Below are 21755 nucleotides of genomic sequence, written 5' to 3' on the forward strand. Positions count from 1 at the left end.
GGGAGGTGTGAGCTGGTATGGTGCAGTATGCTATTCTCACTATACACATTACGGGGTATCTGGGCAGTTCGAGTGTAATATAATACTGAAGGATGGCATTATTGGACACAGCTGTCACGAGTAGAGTAAGCCGAGAAGATTATTCTCTGATGCTTCAGAAAGGAGTAACGGACGGGAGGTTTGAAAATCTCCCGCCCGCCAATGAAAGTAACATGTACGAAGGGAAGGGAAAACGATTGGTCCCTGCAGCGTTTAAAACACCGACATGAGGCGGGCGCCGCACGCTAGAGCCCAGAGGAAGCTCTAACAAAGAGCGAAATGCGCATAGGTTAGCTGTGCGTCGCCGATGCTCATTAATGTTTAGCCTAAATCACCAACTTTATATTAAGAATAAACTATAGAAGGTAGAAAGGAGACCGTATTATTGGAAACATAGCTGTGTGTCTATGAGACGTGCATGTGTAAAGATCCGTCTCATGTACATTCACCACTCAGAATGAATAGACTGTGTATGACAAGAGCAAGTTACCGCAAACAGGATTAGTATAATCCGTTTTGCAGTACACAGACACTGGAATTTATGCAGGTCATGTGACTCTTGTATATATTATATCAGAAACGTGGTGTATAGGTACACAAATTATCAGCATATGCATAGAGATTACTTACAGACTCTTGTGTACTTGTGTGTGCTTTAACATCATGTGTATGTACTAGCAACAAAACTGCAGTTTTTGGAATAAATGGTGTGTGGAGTGCCAATATAGGCACACATCTAAATTTCAAACTTTAGATCCCTGTAAATGCCATCAGGGTTTGTGTATGTCAGTAACAGATCAGAATAACAACAATAATCCCTATGATAGGGAGGGTGTGGAATATCCATACAAATACGTGTGAATGAAAAATCTCTGATTCCTGTAAATACTTATATAGATTATGTATATAAGGGGTTAACAACAGTTCCTTTAATAATTAGAATTCTGAAGGTACATCATCCACAAGGAATTTTATATATATAAAGAGCAACTGGAACATGAGAATTGAGGCATAATTAATAAATCGGCATGTGTCAAGCCTGCATGAATGTCTCAAGCACATTAACAGGGACAGAGTACTAAGAACTATGAAACACTATCCACATGGCAACATTTGTTGCAGATGATGTAGAATTGACACAGTATTAACATCAAAATTGTTACTAAACTGTTGTTGCCACTTTATGCATACTTGGCAACAGTACACTGACAATACAAGAGTGACCAGAGCAAGAGGGTGATTGAATACGCTATAAGCACAAAGGCTATGATTTAATATGAAACGGACGTTTTTTTTTTTTTTTTTTCCCTACACTAGTTTTTTTCCCTACACTAATTTGTTAATTTTTTGGGACCAATACATAAGGTCCAGATATATAATAAGTAGAACATTACACTGGTATAGGTGTCAATATATATGACACACAGCAATTCAGAATAAAGATGGGATTATACTACTATCTATAGCAGGTGTATATACGAGTAATACAGGCTACACATTGTACTCATCATAAGAGTATATTGAGAGTATAGAAGCATAAAACAGGCGGCACACAATTTGGTTTTAAATCAAATTTTTGTTTTATTTTTACACAAGACAGAAATCTGTCTAATAAAGATTTTTTCTTTCTTCACGTTTTTCTATTTCTATCAGTTTTAAATATTTCGCTTTAGTATGGCCTAATAAGACCATAATAATATCACATGTGGAACACAAGCTAGGAATATTCCACGTGGATATTGGTTTTTTCTTGTTGAAGGATAAACATCCAATAATGAATGTATGGAATTATTAAATTACAAACTATTGGTAAAAGGGATGGAGTGCACCCAATGAAACTGATCTCTACTGCAATTTTCCTTTTTATATCTACTTTTAGATCAGTGGGTAGCACCAATATTCGTATATATTGGGTATTAGACACATAAATGAGTGAATATACAATCCCTAACATTAAAACTTATATTTATTGTAGATCCAGGTGCGGGATTTTCTCTTGCAAAACTTACCTATAGGGTTCTTCTATATACCCCTTCTACCCGGCACTGGACTTTAGGATATCAAATTCTACGATCATATGACATCTGATGTGAAACATAGATAATATATAATATTTCTCTATATTAATTTATCCACGTGGTCACAAGATGAGCAGCTTCAGCCTCAGCAAAGATCTAGGTAGCAGGAGAGAGAGATGGAACGAGGAGCAAGGATCCCTGTTTGGGGACACTCAAAGTTCCAGTAAATCAATCCATTGGATGGATGACCTTATTGAATTGAAAAACATGTTATACAAACAGACAAAAGCTTACTGGAGCAAATCGACCTTTGAAAATTATATTAGGTGTGATATGACCCCCAGAGGGTTAAGACCCAAACTGTTCCCATCCTTTGAACTTGAGGAAGACCTGAGAAAGGAATGGGAGACAGCTCTCCTCAAATGTTCAAAGAGCCTCATGATTATCTTAACTAAACATGACACTCGAATTTTGGATCACTGCACTACAGAGATAGATAAGATCAGTGAAAAGCTTAAGACACATGAGAGAGAAGAAGAATTTCAAGAGAAATATGAAAAATATAAGACAGAACTAGATCGGTTCGAGAAAGGACTGATGGAGCGTAAACGTTCTAAATTTGCCAGAGATAAAAATGATTATGTTCATGATAAGGTCTACAAATGGAACCTTAAATCACAAAGGAGGGATCATGACAACTCCACCAATTACAGTTCATCTGAACTAGAGTCCTCTGAAGGAGAGGGGGACAGAGGAGGAGATAGATGGCAACGAGCCCGTTTTTTAGGTCAAGGCCCCAAGGCGAGGGAAGGAGATCGAGGACCGGAAGATGGAAGAAGATCAGACGGGGAGGCAAAAAGCACCCGAAGAAAGAAAGAAGTGAGAGAGTGGGACAGATACCCACAAAGGATAAGACGCCCATACAGGAGGACCTAAATTCAGAAGAATTACAGATTATCAACCTCTCTGGCAGAATTTTGGAACCAATACACACACAAATATTATCTAAAGGTCTAAGCTTTTCACCAGATCGCAGTGTAGATAGATTTGAGATTCAGAAGGACCTACATTTATTTGCCAGAAAATTACTTCTTCGCAAATTTCATAGTAATAGAAGTAAAGAACTCAATACTTCAGAGGAAGGCACAGATGAGGATTTGTCCTCCTTGAGCGAAGAAGAAAGAGAGGCTCTAATCATGTTAGAAGAACTAGCAGGAGAATATGCCACAACTGAAGAACAGAATATGAGTCATACTAGACCTTCAGTCAAAAAGAAATCAACCTTTTTTCCTAACGCACATATCTGCCCGCAGGTACATGTATTTGTAGAATTGATGTCAAAAGAATTCGATGAAATATTTAAGAAGAGAAGGATGAATCAGACTAATAACATCACTAAAGAGGAGCAGGAGGCCCTTAGGGAGATAGGCTCTTGGGACGATGTCATCATAAAACCCTCGGATAAAGGGGGTAACATCGTCATTTGGAGTAAAGAATTATACATGGAGGAGGCTTTCAGGCAACTCTCTGACTCTTCAACGTACAAAAGACTTATATTCAATCCTACAGCCAATTTTTTGAAGGAATATAGTACTCTCATCAGCAATGCATTACAGGATGAGATCATCACGAAAACTGAGGCGGAATACCTTCAAGTGAAAGACTCGAAAGTACCCACCTACTATATGCTACCCAAAGTGCATAAATGCAAAGAACGACCACCTGGAAGACCGATTATATCGGGTATTGATAGCATGACTGAAAAAGCCAGCATCTTCATAGACCTTCATTTGAGACGCTTTGTATTAGAACTTCCATCCTATACACGAGATTCTATGGATGTGTTGAACAAGCTTGAAAACATCCACTTACAACCCAACACGTGGCTGTGCACGTGTGATGTGGAATCATTGTACACGAGCATCAGCCATGATATAGGTATAAGAGCGGTGAAGTACTTCCTGAGCAGGGGTAGACATGAAGATTTTGATGACTTTCTCGTACAACTATTGAAGTTTGTATTGACGAAGAATTTCTTCCTATTTGATGACAAATATTTTCTCCAGGTGCGGGGCACCGCTATGGGGAGTACTTGTGCCCCGACGTATGCAAATATCTATTTAGGATGGTGGGAGAAGGAGTGGGTTTTCAACGACATCAATGCCAAGTATACGGAACACATCATCAGCTGGCATAGGTTTATAGATGATATCCTGATCATCTGGGAAGGAAGAAAGGAGGAATTAGAAGAATTTATATCTATCCTCAATGATAACGATTTTAACCTGAAATTGACATCTGATATCAGTCAGGAAAAAATAACCTTCCTAGATTTGAGTATTACAATAAAGGAAGGTAAAATTGCCACTGATGTTTTCCGTAAAAAAACGGCGACGAATAGCATACTGCACCATACCAGCTCACACCTCCCAGCCACACTAAAAGGAATCCCCAAAGGAGAATACATCAGAATCAGACGTAATTGCTTGGATGAGGTGACCTTCAAGAAGAGAGCCAATGAATTGCAAAACCGCTTGAAGAAGAGAGGTTACAGTGAGAAAATGCTACGAAAAGCCTATAAGGAAACCAAGAGCATCCCTAGAGCCAATTTACTTAATCCCAAAAACAAAAGAAAGGAGGCTGTACCCACCAGGTTTATCAGTACATACTGTAAACAATGGAGAGACATTAACAAGGCATTGCAGAAACATCATCACATACTAAAAACTGATGAGGATCTACAGAAGGAAATTGGTGAGAGGATCCTCACGAGTTGGAGAAAATCACCCAACCTGCATAACAAATTAGTCCACAGTCATTTCATTAGAAAGAAAAAACGAGAGCCATTAGTCCAGGGATGCCACACGTGTGGCAAGTGTAAGGCATGTCGGTATGTGAAAGTAACCAAAGAATATACCAACAGGTACAACAAATTGGTTAAAATCCGAGGCTACATAAATTGTACGACTCAAGGAGTCATTTACTGCCTCACGTGTCCCTGTGGTTTGAGTTATATAGGGATGACTAAAAGGCAATTTAAACAACGGATTTTAGAACACGTTGGTAACATCAATCATGCAAGGAGGGACCATACCAACATGAAAAAAACTCACCAGTGTGGCCAGACATTTCATGAGGAAACATGCCAGTGATCCAAGTCAGATGAGAGTTTTTGGCCTTGAAAAAGTTGAATTGGGATTAAGAGGAGGAAATATAATGAAGGAACTCCTCAAGAGGGAATCAAGACAGATATTCTTGATGAATAGTCTGACTCCACATGGATTGAATGAGGAGATACAGTACTCTGCATTCCTCTAAGTTGGAATCTAATGAGGATTATTACTGACAGTATTGTCTAACTGTATTAGTCCTTCCCTCTAATGAAGAGGAGGTAATGTTTATATACCATCTCCTGGAATTAGTAAAGGACAAAAAGAATTTATGACAATACTTTCAGAACACAGAACCCTGACATGAATATGTACCAACAAGGATATATAATGCCTTCCTATATTCAGAATTAATATGTTCTCTGACACACTTTTATTCCACGCACACTAGTAGTATGAACGTGGGAATTTTTATTGTAATATACCTCCATACAATGAGTAGTAGCAGAGTACAGGGTTATTTAAGAACAACAATTTTCATGTAGGGAGACCAGGTATTCATGAGCATTTAGGTGCTATACAGTCACCCCACAGGATTGTGGGGTGATTAGCATATAAATGACATGCTGACATATGCTAACATGCCAAGGGCAACATCAACATAAAGAGGAACGACAAGTAGAGATATGGAAGGATTCTTAGTGGAGATGGTGCGCAATAACTTTGGATAGAGAACATGTTGAAGCCTATATAATAGATCATAGGCAACTCCATATATGGGTATTGGTATTATTGAGGAAAGGAATACAGTATGGACAAAAATAGATATGGCATTGAAAGGGAGAGAAATGGTTATTGTACACGGGAGGAAATACACTATGGATTGAAAACACATAAGAGGCATGATAAACAATGTGAGGTGTTTTAATAACATCAAATGTAATCACGTTAAGGGAAATATCAGTGATCCAGTACATTTTACATTTTTCTGTTTGACAGGTTTGGGTTACAAATCTTTTTGGGTTTTTGCCTATTCTGGTATATAAGATGGGACACCGTTTTGTTTTATATTTTTCACACAATTTTCACATGGGAATGTAGTGGGAATTGTTTGACACTATGCAAACATTTTTATTCATAGAATCACTGTTAATTACATATACACTAATAAATGAGTATATATAAAATAATTAAGAACATTTTTAAAAAAATAAAAAAATTATATTTTTTTGATTTTGGCACTAACCAAAGGTATAGGAGATGTATTATTGTGACATATCCACAATAGGGAGACAAACACTTATTATTAAGCACGGTAAACACATTTATGAGCACATGTTGGATGGAAATAATTTAGGATGGAAGAGGAATATAGACACACACTAATACGGTTATATTAATTGAAGACAACCCCTTTTTTTATATATTAAAAACATAAGACACATGGCACAAATATAAGGATTTCTGTCTAATTTATTGTATCTTATTTATTTTGAATATAGATCCATAATTTAAATCAGGGCACGTATTCTCTGAAAATTACTATGAAAAATTATTCTTGATAATAATACATGTACATTTAAGACATGACTGGTAATTTAATAGGAGTTCTGTCTATAAAGAAAGATCTGTACATTCCATAATCCCCTATTTGGATATTAATTAGGATTACATAATTATTTGCTGTTTCCTCCCTATTGTGACCCATCTGGATAATAGGAACAAGTGAGAACGTGTATTTGGCATAAATTCGGCAGTCAGTGGTACATAAAAATTCTCACTATACACATTACGGGGTATCTGGGCAGTTCGAGTGTAATATAATACTGAAGGATGGCATTATTGGACACAGCTGTCACGAGTAGAGTAAGCCGAGAAGATTATTCTCTGATGCTTCAGAAAGGAGTAACGGACGGGAGGTTTGAAAATCTCCCGCCCGCCAATGAAAGTAACATGTACGAAGGGAAGGGAAAACGATTGGTCCCTGCAGCGTTTAAAACACCGACATGAGGCGGGCGCCGCACGCTAGAGCCCAGAGGAAGCTCTAACAAAGAGCGAAATGCGCATAGGTTAGCTGTGCGTCGCCGATGCTCATTAATGTTTAGCCTAAATCACCAACTTTATATTAAGAATAAACTATAGAAGGTAGAAAGGAGACCGTATTATTGGAAACATAGCTGTGTGTCTATGAGACGTGCATGTGTAAAGATCCGTCTCATGTACATTCACCACTCAGAATGAATAGACTGTGTATGACAAGAGCAAGTTACCGCAAACAGGATTAGTATAATCCGTTTTGCAGTACACAGACACTGGAATTTATGCAGGTCATGTGACTCTTGTATATATTATATCAGAAACGTGGTGTATAGGTACACAAATTATCATCAGCATATGCATAGAGATTACTTACAGACTCTTGTGTACTTGTGTGTGCTTTAACATCATGTGTATGTACTAGCAACAAAACTGCAGTTTTTGGAATAAATGGTGTGTGGAGTGCCAATATAGGCACACATCTAAATTTCAAACTTTAGATCCCTGTAAATGCCATCAGGGTTTGTGTATGTCAGTAACAGATCAGAATAACAACAATAATCCCTATGATAGGGAGGGTGTGGAATATCCATACAAATACGTGTGAATGAAAAATCTCTGATTCCTGTAAATACTTATATAGATTATGTATATAAGGGGTTAACAACAGTTCCTTTAATAATTAGAATTCTGAAGGTACATCATCCACAAGGAATTTTATATATATAAAGAGCAACTGGAACATGAGAATTGAGGCATAATTAATAAATCGGCATGTGTCAAGCCTGCATGAATGTCTCAAGCACATTAACAGGGACAGAGTACTAAGAACTATGAAACACTATCCACATGGCAACATTTGTTGCAGATGATGTAGAATTGACACAGTATTAACATCAAAATTGTTACTAAACTGTTGTTGCCACTTTATGCATACTTGGCAACAGTACACTGACAATACAAGAGTGACCAGAGCAAGAGGGTGATTGAATACGCTATAAGCACAAAGGCTATGATTTAATATGAAACGGACGTTTTTTTTTTTTTTTTTTCCCTACACTAGTTTTTTTCCCTACACTAATTTGTTAATTTTTTGGGACCAATACATAAGGTCCAGATATATAATAAGTAGAACATTACACTGGTATAGGTGTCAATATATATGACACACAGCAATTCAGAATAAAGATGGGATTATACTACTATCTATAGCAGGTGTATATACGAGTAATACAGGCTACACATTGTACTCATCATAAGAGTATATTGAGAGTATAGAAGCATAAAACAGGCGGCACACAATTTGGTTTTAAATCAAATTTTTGTTTTATTTTTACACAAGACAGAAATCTGTCTAATAAAGATTTTTTCTTTCTTCACGTTTTTCTATTTCTATCAGTTTTAAATATTTCGCTTTAGTATGGCCTAATAAGACCATAATAATATCACATGTGGAACACAAGCTAGGAATATTCCACGTGGATATTGGTTTTTTCTTGTTGAAGGATAAACATCCAATAATGAATGTATGGAATTATTAAATTACAAACTATTGGTAAAAGGGATGGAGTGCACCCAATGAAACTGATCTCTACTGCAATTTTCCTTTTCATATCTACTTTTAGATCAGTGGGTAGCACCAATATTCGTATATATTGGGTATTAGACACATAAATGAGTGAATATACAATCCCTAACATTAAAACTTATATTTATTGTAGATCCAGGTGCGGGATTTTCTCTTGCATGCTCTGTACTATGCCATTGGGCATCGGCCTTGGCAGACGACGTTGCTGGCATTTCATCGTCTCGGCCATGACTAGTGGCAGCAGCTTCAGCACGAGGTGGAAGTGGATCTTGATCTTTCCCTAATTTTGGAACCTCAACATTTTTGTTCTCCATATTTTAATAGGCACAACTAAAAGGCACCTCAGGTAAACAATGGAGATGGATGGATTGGATACTAGTATACAATTATGGACGGGCTGCCGAGTGCCGACACAGAGGTAGCCACAGCCGTGAACTACCGCACTGTACTGTGTCTGCTGCTAATATATAGACTGGTTGATAAAGAGATAGTATACTCGTAACTAGTATGTATGTATAAAGAAAGAAAAAAAAACCACGGTTAGGTGGTATATACAATTATGGACGGGCTGCCGAGTGCCGACACAGAGGTAGCCACAGCCGTGAACTACCGCACTGTACTGTGTCTGCTGCTAATATATAGACTGGTTGATAAAGAGATAGTATACTCGTAACTAGTATGTATGTATAAAGAAAGAAAAAAAAACCACGGTTAGGTGGTATATACAATTATGGACGGGCTGCCGAGTGCCGACACAGAGGTAGCCACAGCCGTGAACTACCGCACTGTACTGTGTCTGCTGCTAATATATAGACTGGTTGATAAAGAGATAGTATACTCGTAACTAGTATGTATGTATAAAGAAAGAAAAAAAAAACACGGTTAGGTGGTATATACAATTATGGACGGGCTGCCGAGTGCCGACACAGAGGTAGCCACAGCCGTGAACTACCGCACTGTACTGTGTCTGCTGCTAATATATAGACTGGTTGATAAAGAGATAGTATACTCGTAACTAGTATGTATGTATAAAGAAAGAAAAAAAAACCACGGTTAGGTCACTGGTATATACAATTATGGACGGGCTGCCGAGTGCCGACACAGAGGTAGCCACAGCCGTGAACTACCGCACTGTACTGTGTCTGCTGCTAATATAGACTGGTTGATAAAGAGATAGTATACTACTAATATTATATACTGGTGGTCAGGTCACTGGTCACTAGTCACACTGGCAGTGGCACTCCTGCAGCAAAAGTGTGCACTGTTTAATTTTAATATAATATTATGTACTCCTGGCTCCTGCTATAACCTATAACTGGCACTGCAGTAGTGCTCCCCAGTCTCCCCCACAATTATAAGCTGTGTGAGCTGAGCAGTCAGACAGATATATAATATATATAGATGATGCAGCACACTGGCCTGAGCCTGAGCAGTGCACACAGATATGGTATGTGACTGACTGAGTCACTGTGTGTATCGCTTTTTTCAGGCAGAGAACGGATATATTAAATAAACTGCACTGTGTGTCTGGTGGTCACTCACTATATAATATATTATGTACTCCTGGCTCCTGCTATAACCTATAACTGGCACTGCAGTAGTGCTCCCCAGTCTCCCCCACAATTATAAGCTGTGTGAGCTGAGCAGTCAGACAGATATATATAATATTATATATAGATAATAGATGATGCAGCACACTGGCCTGAGCCTGAGCAGTGCACACAGATATGGTATGTGACTGAGTCACTGTGTGCTGTGTATCGCTTTTTTCAGGCAGAGAACGGATTATATTATGTACTCCTGGCTCCTGCTATAACCTATAACTGGCACTGCAGTAGTGCTCCCCAGTCTCCCCCACAATTATAAGCTGTGTGAGCTGAGCAGTCAGACAGATATATATAATATTATATATAGATAATAGATGATGCAGCACACTGGCCTGAGCCTGAGCAGTGCACACAGATATGGTATGTGACTGAGTCACTGTGTATCGCTTTTTTCAGGCAGAGAACGGATTATAAATAAAAGTGGTGGTCACTGGTCACTATCAGCAAAACTCTGCACTGTACACTACTGAGTACTCCTAATGCTCCCCAAAATTAGTAAATCAAGTGTCTCTCTAATCTATTCTAATTCTAAACGGAGAGGACGCCAGCCACGTCCTCTCCCTATCAATCTCAATGCACGTGTGAAAATGGCGGCGACGCGCGGCTCCTTATATAGAATCCGAGTCTCGCGATAGAATCCGAGCCTCGCGAGAATCCGACAGCGTCATGATGACGTTCGGGCGCGCTCGGGTTAACCGAGCAAGGCGGGAAGATCCGAGCCGCTCGGACCCGTGAAAAAAAACATGAAGTTCTGGCGGGTTCGGATTCAGAGAAACCGAACCCGCTCATCTCTACTGCACACCATACCTCTCCCATCCGCGGCACCCCAACACCCACCCCTCTCCCACCCGAGGCACCTTCGGACCCCCTACTCCACCTGCGACACCCCCGCAGCCGTCCCTCCCACACCTGCGCCACCCCTGCAATCGTCCCTCCCCAACCCACGGCACCCCCGCCCATCCGCAGTGGCTCCAGACTCCTACCCCCACCCACGGCACACCCGCACCCGTCCCTCCCCCACACCCCGCTCCACCACAACAGCCCCTCCCCCACCCACGGCACCCCCTGACCTCCTCCCCCATCCGCGTCTCCCCCGCACCCGCCACTCCCCCAACCACAGCACCTACTAGGTGATTCATCATCCCCTGCGTGCACTGTACACGCCGTCACAAGAGGCTACGGCCCCTTAAACACGCACACCCTTTGTCCATGCAATATTTAACTACTCACAGAATTATGATTGGTGACAATACGCCATATAATAAAAATATTGCACGGCACAAAGGCATGCAAGGGTTAAGGGGGCGTATCCTCTTGCGACGGTGTGAAGAGCGCCCGTAGGGCGCGATGATTCACCTAGAATAGTATATAAGTTGTGGACATAGGTTTGGGACTGTGATCACTGAGCAGCAGCATGTCCTCAAGTTCTTAATGAAAGAGGGGGGAGCGGGCTAGGCAGAGTGAATATATATGATTATAGTTTATAATCATATGAATTCACCCTGCCTTAATTTGCATGCTTAATATCCTGATCTATCCTGATATATATATATATATATATATACTGCTTAATATGTCTTAAAATATGGGTTTTATCATTTATAATAAAAAATCTGTATAATAATAATAATTATAATAATAAATATTTCACCAGTCCCGAGTGCTGCACCCTCTTCTTACTATAATTATCGTTATGTGAGGGCAGCAGTTATTTTAACTGATTGGGAGTGTCAGACCTTCTCAATATATATATATATATACGCATCAACCTGGTGGTGTTTGTGTCTTTATTGTCTATTTCTACTTATGCAGAGTGTTCTGTATGCTTCATCTACATGGATGGCAATGGGGTGAAGTAACAGCGTTTATAGTGAGTGCCATATCCTTTAGTATATATATATATATATATATATATATATATATATTAGAGATGAGCGGGTTCGGTTCGTTGAGATCCTAACCCCCCCGAACTTCACGTGTTTTACACGGGTCCGAGGCAGCCTCAGATCTTCCCGCCTTGCTTGGTTAACCCGAATGAGGCCGAACGTCATCATCCCGCTGTCGGATTCTCGCGAGATTCGTATTCTATATAAAGAGCCGCGCGTCGCCGCCATTTTCACTCATGCATTGGAGATTGAACGGAGAGGACGTGGCTACATTCTCTCCCTGGAAAGCTCCATATCTGTGCTCAGTGTGCTGCAAATATCTGTGCTCAGTGTGCTGCAAATATCTGTGCTCAGTGTGCTGCAAATAATCTGTGCTCAGTGTGCTGCAAATATCTACGTTCTCTGCCTGAAAAGCTCCATATCTGTGCTCAGTGTGCTGCAAATATCTGATCAGTGTGCTGCATTGTGGGGACCACCAGTATTATAGTACAGTACAGTAGGCCATTGCTGTATCTTGCAGCACCCTGTCAGAGAAAAAGTTGGTTGGGTGCCGCACAGGACTAAAATATTCTTTTGACAGGGGCTCTTAATGAAATTTGTCCCTTGTGACCAACAGTACATTTACATCAAAGATGCCTGTGAATGGTATTCAAGGAATTTGTTGTGGTTGGTGGTGCACCCAGAGTCAATGATACTGTATTGTTTATAGAGAAAAAGAGAGACTCTGTGTTGGGGCACGCTTAATAAAACTTAACTTTTAATTTGGAATATGATAAAATATAGTACCTTGACAAACACACACATATATATCTATACACCTATAGTCCTAAAAGAGAAGGACAAAAATTAAGGGAGATTCTGAATCTCTCTCTACTATTCTCATGAAAATCTAAAATTTGATTTTAATAAAGTAATGGATGAGATGATAGTGACACCTAAGATGAAAATATCGAAATTGAATTCAACATAAGAAGAAAAAAACAAAGTTTCTGATAGGAATCACAATGGCATAGGATGTGACCACAGTTTGTAGTAAATTTTTAGATATAGGTATATTAACCAATGCCAAATGTGATAAATTTATCCTGGTATCCTAATAGAGGTAAATTGCCAATTCTAGCTTTCACGTCAGTAATAAGCGTATAAGGTAATATATGTAAATTCAGATAATGATATATTTAACAAGTCTGTAATCAGACACTTAAGAGAGGGAAAAAAAGGGGTGAAATTCAGTAGGGTCAAAGGTTGCTCCAACACTTCTGCTTTTCACACTTGGATACAGGTATCAATTACTGCACCCGATATTCCCTAGTAGTCTCCCACCTAGGTACTATTCAGGCTCCTCACTGCTTAGCTTCCAAGATCAGGCGAGATTGGGCGTAGCCAGAGAGATATGGCAGTAATATTACCTAGATTGTGAATGAGAGAGTGTATGGTTATTGGCACATACCAAGAGAGCACTTCTATTTTAATGAGTGCTGAATGAGTGAGGTATAGGAAACATTTAAGCACAAGGCCCGCCTCCTGTTGTTCGCCGCACTATATATGAATAGTGGACGAAGGGGCGGGTTGCCTGTGCTTATAGGAAAAAAAGTGAGAGGGATGAAATTACACAGGTATCTTAAAGTTTTCTTTGATATTCAAAGATTCAAAGTAGGGATCATAAGATCATATGTTATCCTAGGTGATAATTTGTATCTCTTGGAGTACCTGAGGTAAGTTTTGAAAATATATGAGGAGAACTGAATTACCAATATTGTAATATATTACTTGTTTATCACACTGATCGTCATTTAGTAAAAGAGAATGAAAAAGTTGACAAGAAAGAATAATTAAGCAATTTTACCTGTTGGTAGATCAAAGATTAAATATCAAATCTCAAATTTTCAAAATTTAACATAAATGATACGATACCAGGTAAGGTGGTGGGCTGAACCGTGCACTGTTCAGCACCACTTAACACAGACGGCCGTTTCACCTGAGGTGGCTTGTTCACTGTGAACAAGCCACCTCAGGTGAAACGGCCGTCTGTGTTAAGTGGTGCTGAACAGTGCACGGTTCAGCCCACCACCTTACCTGGTATCGTATCATTTATGTTAAATTTTGAAAATTTGAGATTTGATATTTAATCTTTGATCTACCAACAGGTAAAATTGCTTAATTATTCTTTCTTGTCAACTTTTTCATTCTCTTTTACTAAATGACGATCAGTGTGATAAACAAGTAATATATTACAATATTGGTAATTCAGTTCTCCTCATATATTTTCAAAACTTACCTCAGGTACTCCAAGAGATACAAATTATCACCTAGGATAACATATGATCTTATGATCCCTACTTTGAATCTTTGAATATCAAAGAAAACTTTAAGATACCTGTGTAATTTCATCCCTCTCACTTTTTTTCCTATAAGCACAGGCAACCCGCCCCTTCGTCCACTATTCATATATAGTGCGGCGAACAACAGGAGGCGGGCCTTGTGCTTAAATGTTTCCTATACCTCACTCATTCAGCACTCATTAAAATAGAAGTGCTCTCTTGGTATGTGCCAATAACCATACACTCTCTCATTCACAATCTAGGTAATATTACTGCCATATCTCTCTGGCTACGCCCAATCTCGCCTGATCTTGGAAGCTAAGCAGTGAGGAGCCTGAATAGTACCTAGGTGGGAGACTACTAGGGAATATCGGGTGCAGTAATTGATACCTGTATCCAAGTGTGAAAAGCAGAAGTGTTGGAGCAACCTTTGACCCTACTGAATTTCACCCCTTTTTTTCCCTCTCTTAAGTGTCTGATTACAGACTTGTTAAATATATCATTATCTGAATTTACATATATTACCTTATACGCTTATTACTGACGTGAAAGCTAGAATTGGCAATTTACCTCTATTAGGATACCAGGATAAATTTATCACATTTGGCATTGGTTAATATACCTATATCTAAAAATTTACTACAAACTGTGGTCACATCCTATGCCATTGTGATTCCTATCAGAAACTTTGTTTTTTTCTTCTTATGTTGAATTCAATTTCGATATTTTCATCTTAGGTGTCACTATCATCTCATCCATTACTTTATTAAAATCAAATTTTAGATTTTCATGAGAATAGTAGAGAGAGATTCAGAATCTCCCTTAATTTTTGTCCTTCTCTTTTAGGACTATAGGTGTATAGATATATATGTGTGTGTTTGTCAAGGTACTATATTTTATCATATTCCAAATTAAAAGTTAAGTTTTATTAAGCGTGCCCCAACACAGAGTCTCTCTTTTTCTCTATAAACAATACAGCACCCTGTCAGACTCAGTTCTAGACAGTATCCTGATCATCAGTGCTCAATATCTGCTGCATTGTTGTGTGACCAGTATATATATATATTATATATAGTAGTACATTGCAGCATTTTGGTGACCACCAGTATAGTAGTACAGTACAGTAGTCCATTGCTGCATCTTGCAGCTCCGTGTCACTGCAAGTATCCATCTATATCTGTGCTGCATTGTTGTGAGCAGTATATATAGTAGTACAGTGCAGCATTTTGGTGACCAACAGAATATAGTTGTACAGTACAGTAGTCCATTGCTGTATCTTGCAGCTCCGTGTCACTTCAAGTATCCATTCCATATATGTGCTGCATTGTTGTGAGCAATATAGTAGTATTACATATAGTAATATAGTAGTACAATGCAGCATTGTGGTGACCAGTATACTACAGTACAATAGTCCAGTGCTGTTCTCGCTGCTCAGTGTCAGTTCTCCGTAGTATCATCAGTGCGCAGTAAAATCAGTGCTCAGTATAATCAGTGATTGATCAGTATAATCAGTTCTCAGTATAATTAGTGCGCTGTTAGACGTGCGCCCGTTTTCCGCCATTAGTGCATTTGGATTTAGGCAATTGATGAAGTTATTGTGTCCCCGGTACAAAATCCCATCTAGATTCCACTTCACTAGGCAGGCGATAGCGAGATTTTACCAATTAATATCAGTGATTTATAATTAATTATTGATTACAGTGATCTTGCCAAATGATTCCAGTGATTTTGTCATTTTCTTCCAGTGATTTGGACCAATAATACCATTGATTAGAACAAATAATTCCTGTGATATTGAGGTGTTTGTGTCACTTAGCTTAGCCGTCCAGCGACCACAGTGCACCTCTTTTTCTCTTTTCTTTGCATCATGTGCTGTTTGGGGTCTATTTTTTTAAGTGCCATCCTGTCTGACACTTCCGTATATGTCCAGTGGTACTGCCATTTGATATAATTCCCGACATTACTGCCATTTAATTCCAGTGATTTTGTCATTTTCTTCCAGTGATTTGGACCAATAATACCATTGATTAGAACGAATAATTCCTGTAATTTTGTCATTTTCTTCCAGTGATTTGGACCAATAATACCATTGATTAGAACAAATAATTCCTGTGATATTAAGGTGTTTGTGTCGCTTAGCTTGGCCGTCCAGCGACCACAGTGCACCTCTTTTTCTCTTTATTGTTTGCATCATGTGCTGTTTGGGGACTATTTTTTTAAGTGCCATCCTGTCTGACACTGCAGTGCCACTCCTAGATGGGCCAGGTGTTTGTGCCGGCCACTTGGGTCGCTTAGCTTAGTCATCCAGTGACTTCGGTGCAAATTTTAGGACCAAAAATAATATTGTGAGGTGTGAGGTGTTCAGAATAGACTGCAAATGAGTGGAAATTATGGTTATTGAGGATAATAATACTATAGGATCAAAATTGCCCCCAAATTCTATGATTTAAGCTGTTATTGAGGGGTTTTTGAAGAAAAACACCCGAATCCGACAAAAATTTTTCAGGGAGGTTTTGCCAAAACGCGTCCGAATCCAATACACGGCCGCGGAACCGAATCCAAAACCAAAACACAAAACCCGAAAAATTTCCGGTGCACATCTCTAATATATATCGGGCAACCTGATAGTGACCTATTACTCAGATAAGCAAAATCTCTTTACTTTATTGCAACTGGTACTTTACGTATTTATTGTGTATATTGTTTTTTATCCCATTTTTTTTTTTAAAGAGATGTTCTGTACAAATTTAAATTTTTATTGTATTTGAATAAATTGTGAACTATTTTTATATTCATATATTGTTAGATTAATTTATTTCGACACCAGTGGTCGCTATATCCGGGCGTGGCTTCAAGGGGAAGGGGCGTGGCCACAAAATCATGCCAATTCATACTACGGTGCACAGTAGTCTCCATTATTCAAATTACGCTGCACAGTAGAGCCACTACACCAGGTAGAGCCCCTTTTTACAAATTACGGCAGAAGGCGTGCCTTTTTACACATTACGGCAGACAGCGTCCCCCTTTTTACACATTACGGCAGACAACGTCCCCCTTATTACACATTACGGCAGACAGCGTCCCCCTTATTACACATTACGGCAGACAGCGTCCCCCTTTTTACACATTACGGCAGACAGCGGCCCCCTTTTTACACATTACGGCAGACAACGTCCCCCTTTTTACACATTACGGCAGACAACGTCCCCCTTTTTACACATTACGGCAGACAACGTCCCCCTTTTTACACATTACGGCAGACAACGTCCCCCTTTTTACACATTACGGCAGACAACGTCCCCCTTATTACACATTATGGCAGACAGCGTCCCCCTTTTTACACATTGCGGCAGCCAGTCCCCCTTTTAACACATTGCGGCAGACAGACACCAGAGAGAGAGAGACAGAGAGAGAGAAAGAGAGAGAGAGACAGAAAGACAGAGAGAGCTATATACTTACCATCTCTCAGGCTCCTCGTGCTGGCAGAGATCCCGGGCAGCCGCAGTGGAGAAGGAGTAGGAGGAGGGAGGGGGACTTGAGCCGCAGCAGTGCTATGTCATTGGTAGCGGTGCCGCTGCAGCACTCCCCTCTCCTTCCGTATTGGCTGGCCGCTGCTGAGAATGCTGGGATGAGGGAACCGCATCCCAGCATTCACAGCAGCGCTGGGTAGCCAGTACAGAAGGAGAGGGGAGTGCTGCAGCGGCACCGCTACCAATGACATAGCGCTGCTGCGGCTCAAGTCCCCCTCCCTCCTCCTCCTTCTCTGCCTCCGGCGCTGCTCTCCCTCCAGCGCGGCGCACGGCACCCAGCAGAGGCGGCATGTAATGAGTCAATTTGACTCATTACATGCCGCTCGCCCTCAGTGTAACTGCGCTGTGTGCCAGGCACACCTGGCACATAGGTAGTTATGGCGCTGATATATACTGTATGTCCAGGTGGTCCGGCTCTCCCTGTAGCATATGACTGCGTCGAGTGCCCGCACAAAGCACAGGGCCATCAATATAGAGTTCCAAAGGTGTAGCACTCCAGGCGTGAAGGGAGGTGGATTGTAAGAGACACGTGGCAGGGAGACGTAGGCGGGAGATGATGGTGTGGATGAGAGAAACGCAAGAAGGATATGAAGGTTTAGGTGAGAGACAATGCAGGGAGGGGAGGAGATGGTGTGGCTGAGAGAAGCAGGTGGGTGATGAGGGTGTGGCTGAGAGACACAGGGAGGAGATGATGGTGTGGCTGAGAGACGACGCAGGAAGGGGATGAAGGTGGAGGTGAGAGACGATGCAGGGAGGGGAGGAAATGGTGTGGCTGAGAGAAGTAGGTGGGTGATGAGGGTGTGGCTAAGAGACACAGGGAGGAGATGATGGTGTGGCTGAGAGACGACGCAGGAAGGGGATGAAGGTGGAGGTGAGAGACGATGCAGGGAGGGGAGAAGATGGTGTGGCTGAGAGATGCAGGCGGGAGAGGAGGGTGTGGCTGAGAGACACAGGGACGAGATGATGGTGTGGCTGAGAGACACAGAGGGCAGGAGGTGACACATGTCTGGTTGAACCTCTGTTGCATGATGATGATCTTGGTTATTTTCCTACACAAACAGGCATCTTTTGGACCATGTAATTTCCTACATGTTACTGACTGAAGATTCTGTCTGCCCAAGGAGGAAATTTCTTCAGAGATTCCCCATTGTGAGAAACCACCATATAAGTAAGGTGCATTTGGAGTGAAAACGAATGCCCCCATAGTGATGTGAAACAAGTGGCGTGTCATGTTGACGCTCCCCCGTTTGCAGTGGCCACGCCCCTTGTGAAATGTGATTTATATTGCCTTGAGTGCCAATAGGCGGTGCTAGACATGCCCAATAAGCGGTGCTAGACACGCCCAGTAGGTGGTACTAAACACACCCCACCGATGGTGCACCCCCTAACAAAATGCTCTGCGCACACCTATGTGTGTATCTATGATGATTAACCCATATGGGGATTTTTCCCAGACAATTGTACATTTCCTATGGGTCCTCTTTTCTATATTTCCCCCCAAAAAAAATGTCTCTATGATTTGAAAGTTATTTTTTCTCTATAAGACGACATGCCTATGAAAAGGTCACATGTCAAATACCTTTTGCAAAAGGAGATATCATAGAACAATAAGGAGATAAGATCTTTTAAACTTTATAATGGACTTAGAAGGCAATTTACAAACACCGTCAGACGTATGCAAAAAAATTTAAGCCATAACCAAAAAAAATGTAAGTTTTAAGCAATAAGTATATTGCAAAAGTGTACCCCCTAAACAGAGGTTTCTCTCTCTTTTCGCCTTTTGCAAAAAAACTCCCTGGTAATACCATAGTCTCAGAATGTCAGCATCAGTTACATGCTGGGTATAGCCGGTCCTGCTTTTACTTATCTCTGTGGATGATACGGATTCAATACATACATGACCAACACCGGCATCCCGACCTTGAACATCCTGATGTCAGAGAGGGTAAGTATTTGTACCCCCTCTCTCCCCTTCCCTAACTCTAAACTTCTGGGGTTGGCGGCTAGGGCTAACCCCCACCCCAGTGCCTAACCCCCCTAGTGGCCAGTAGCGGATCTTGCTATGGGCACGCAGGATTTTTGCCCGGGGCGCCGCCTTCCGGAGGGCGCCGTGGCAAGATCCGCTACTGGTGGTGCCCCCCGGTGCTGTGTGGTGCGCGATGATGGCATAGCGCACAGCATGGCATTGTGGGACCGGCACATAGACGCTAGGGGTCATAATTGACCTCTAGTGTCTATGCTGTGCTATGGGAGAGACGTCATGACGTCCCTCCCATAGATCCGAGGAGCGGCGCCGGCGGCCGGAGACAGAGGACAGCAGCGGTCGGGAAACAGGAGCGGGGATGGTGAGTATTTTTTTATTTTATTTTTTTATTTTTTTGGGTGATCGGCGCTACTGGGGGAACAGTATTGGGGGCACAGTAGTGGGGGCATAACTACTGAGGGCACAGCTACAGGGGGCATAACTGACCATGCCCCTTCTCTGAAGCCACATCCCTATTTTTTCACCCTGGGCGCCACAAGGCCTAGATCCGGCCCTGCTAGTGGTTAAAAGTAAGCCCCCACCTCCTTTGCATCCTAGCTCTAAAATTTACCCCTATACTTAACTTCAGGATGGCGGCTGTGTCAGTTTTCCTGCGTCGGCCTTCCGAGTGGTATTAGGATACTGGCATCGGCCACATGACCGCCGGCATCCCAACAGCCAGGATGCTAAATATATCCCAATTTTACACGTCATTATCAATCTGGTAAAAATTGTATCTAATTATCAGACCTATTAGCGCAGTGGATTCCATCTTGGATGAGGGCAAAACTAAGAGCAAATCAAGAACACATAGTGAACACTTGTTTTCGGAGGTGTGATAATCAGTTACAATTCCTAACACAATAATTCTGCCGTTATTAGATTTTTAACTTGTATGCTAAGATATTTTTTTGCTGCCATCTAGTGATTAACGTTATTATTTACTTTTATATCAATTCTGTTTGTTTGACACTGAAATGACTGAAATGAAGGTATGGCTATGAATTTAAAAATTCTCTGCCTATTTTTAATGACCGGAATTTCACTGGTAAATCTCTTTTCAGTCCTTTGAGCCATGGCTAAGAAGCAGTATAAATGGTTACATTTACTATTATTCGTGTTCATTTGAGTTTGCATTCAGAGTTGTAAAATGCATCACTGAATTTACTAAACACAAAACACAGCAGTGTTTGCTCTAATAGACATGAAAAACACGGTAGAAAAGACATGTATGAACAAACACACCATCGGCCAAACTCGGTTGCTTGTGCTCATACACATCATAGAACGGTATCCGGACTCCAGGTCGACAACAAAAAGGTCGACACACCTTAGGTCGACGCCAATTGGTCGACACACCTTAGGTCGACATGGACAAAATGTCGACAGGAAAAAGGTCGACATGGAAAAAGGTCGACATGATTTTTTCACGATTTTTTTCTTTTTTTTAACCTTTTCATACTTAACGATCCACGTGGACTACGATTGGAACGGTAATCTGTGCCGAGCGAAGCGGTAGCGGAGCGAAGGCACCATGCCCGAAGCATGGCGAGCGAAGCGAGCCATGCGAGGGGACGCGGTGCACTAATTGGGGTT

The 21755-nt window shown here is 40.9% G+C and overlaps 2 pseudogenes; one reads left to right on the forward strand and one right to left on the reverse strand.

Moving 5' to 3' along the window:
• Positions 1 to 13571: 13571 nt before the first annotated feature.
• Positions 13572 to 13690, reverse strand: LOC134939111 (5S ribosomal RNA; annotated as a pseudogene).
• A 1183-nt stretch (positions 13691 to 14873) lies between these two features.
• LOC134939113 (5S ribosomal RNA) lies at positions 14874 to 14992 on the forward strand (annotated as a pseudogene).
• Positions 14993 to 21755: the final 6763 nt, after the last annotated feature.

This window comes from Pseudophryne corroboree, chromosome 6 (assembly GCF_028390025.1).
Source record: "Pseudophryne corroboree isolate aPseCor3 chromosome 6, aPseCor3.hap2, whole genome shotgun sequence".
Classification (NCBI taxonomy): Eukaryota; Metazoa; Chordata; class Amphibia; order Anura; family Myobatrachidae; genus Pseudophryne; species Pseudophryne corroboree.